Below are 2,690 nucleotides of genomic sequence, written 5' to 3' on the forward strand. Positions count from 1 at the left end.
CTTAGGGTGTGAAGATTATTATTATTATTATTATTATTATTATATAATATTTTCCGAAATGTCAAAAAATATCTAAACAATTCATTATTTTGGAGTATATATATCGATTGGTATCTCTGGTGGCCACACTAATTAATTAGGTGACTAGATTGGCTATGATTCCTGTGAACAAAGGATAGATGGATCGCCATTTGACACGTGCATGGTTGATAGGAAGTTGACCAACGTTTTAATCTGCATAAAGGAAAGTAACTTTTTAACCAAAGGAAAAAAAAAAATTAAACAACTGAAAATTAAATCTAACATTTAACAAATTCAAATGATCATGAGATCCTACGCTCTGTAAACCCTCAAAAGGGCAAGTAGGGTTCCATCTCGGAAGACCCTGCTTATCGTTATCCTACGGCCCGTATAGACTGGACTTGTAGGAGTAGGTGGTCTTGCCAGGGTTGTGGTCAATGATGAAAATTTACATGCAGTTAACTTTATGTAAAGTTGATAATTTAGAGTCGTTATAAATGATTTGACTAATTTAATTAAATTTTCATCTAACATAGTTTTCAATTATCAACTTCATATAAAGTTAACTATATTTAAGATTTTATTTTTGTTTTTCAATACATAGTTGATATTTGCTATGATATATATAGAGAAGATCCTACGCATGTCAATGGTATGTATCTAGTTGGGATAATATTTTCGATTACTGATGTATGGTTGATTGTTAAAGTTCGAATCTTGATTTGTTTCAATTTCTTGGAAATTTGGCTCAGAGAAGTAGGGATGTCAACGGGGTAGGGCGGGAGATGCCTCCCTTCTCCCCCTCCCCACCCTCAGATTTGCTCTCCGTCTCCGTTTCCGTTCCTCGTCGTGGGGGAATATTGTTCTCATCTCCATTCCTCACAGGACCCCATTTTCCACGAGGACCCCATTCCCCATTTATCTGATACTTCTAACTAATTATTAATTTCTATATGAATAGAGTTGCAAGTATCCATCCTATACAAAAATAGCAAGATTTTATACAAAAAATCTAAACGACAAGATAATGACTTCTTTCAAAATGCTCAGTGGGGAGACCCAATGGCGAGCCAGAGGACAGAGCAGTGGACGAGGTGGGAGACGCGGCAACAGAGAGGAAAATGGACACGACGACATAGTTATGGAAAGAGACACCGCAAATAGAGAGCACGATGTAGTGAGGGTGATGGCACCGTAGGTGTCACGATGTGGTGAGAAGGGAGAGTGGCGAGGGAATGGCTGCAGAGAGGTTGGATGGAGTATGGACAGCGTTAGGGATCTCTGAATTGAAGAAGGGTTATGCAAATGAGGATTAGGAGTTTTGGGTTTCTATATATGTGAAATGACTAAAACATATATATATGAGAAATAAACAATTAAGGACAATTCAATAAATTTATGAATTTCGGAGATTAGTGGGGATGGAGCGGGGATCCCCACTCGAGTCTCCGCGCCTGCCTCGGAAAAATTTTGTCTCCCATCCCTATTCTCGCGAAAAAAATTTTTCACAGTCAGATCCCATTTGGGGTAGTCTCCACAGAGATCTTTGCATCTCGAAAAATTTTACCATCCCTAAAAAGAAGTGGAATGCGAATGTGAAGGGAACTTAGACTTTTTGAGGCAATAGACCAACTGATGGAGCAGTGATTTCAGGGATGAGAATTGAAAAGGATACAATCGGGTCATATATCTAATACAAATGAAGGGCATATTAAGCTTTTAAGAAATAATAGAGTTAACAAATTAAAATTTAGAGTAAAGTATCGTTTTTGTCCCAAACGTTTGGGATAAGTTCTATTTGTATCTCTAACGTTTAAATCGTCCTATTTGTATCCTTGACGTTTATAAAAGTGATTCAATGTTATCCTACTATCAATTATACTAACAAATCAGATTATATTTTTCAATTATTCTCATTTGGATGTATTCATTCTCAATTAGGTCTCACTTGGATGTGTTCGATTTTAATATTATACCCACTATTTGTGTTTAGATTCAATTATGTCCCTAGAAATGTGAATTGTGTAAATGTTGTAGGAATTAGTTTCAACATTTGATGAGCTATTTTTCGGAATAGATCATCAATTCTATCCCAAACATATGTATTCTAACTTCAAGAAGAGATTTTTAAAATTCAAACTAAAGCGCTCATGATGTGTAATTGACGGCAGGATAACATTAAATCACTTTTACAAATGCTAGGGATACCAATAGGACGATTTAAACGTTAGGGACACAAATAGGATTTACCCAAACGTTGGGAATAAAAACGATACTTTACTCTAAAATTTATTATTTTTAGTTTGTAATTAATCAACGATATTTAAAAATATAGATTAAAAATATATGTATTTTGGATTCTAAAAATATATGTTATTTAAATATATTATAAAAAAATTTAGATAATAGCATATATAGCTTTGTTTGTGAATAAAAAAATAACACATCTTAATACACTTTTAAATACTATTTCCATGTTAATATTAAAAGATTAAAGAATACACATTACCATTTTTCAAAAATAAACAATTATTATATAAAACTTAAAACAATAGTACATAGGATTTTATATCCAATTTATATAGTATTTTTTATAAAATTATAATAAATAACATTTTTATTATAAAAAATGTAAAAATTACATATTTTTATTATTTATTGTAATTCTA

Source organism: Arachis ipaensis, chromosome B01 (genome assembly GCF_000816755.2).
Source record: "Arachis ipaensis cultivar K30076 chromosome B01, Araip1.1, whole genome shotgun sequence".
In the NCBI taxonomy this organism is placed as follows: domain Eukaryota; kingdom Viridiplantae; phylum Streptophyta; class Magnoliopsida; order Fabales; family Fabaceae; genus Arachis; species Arachis ipaensis.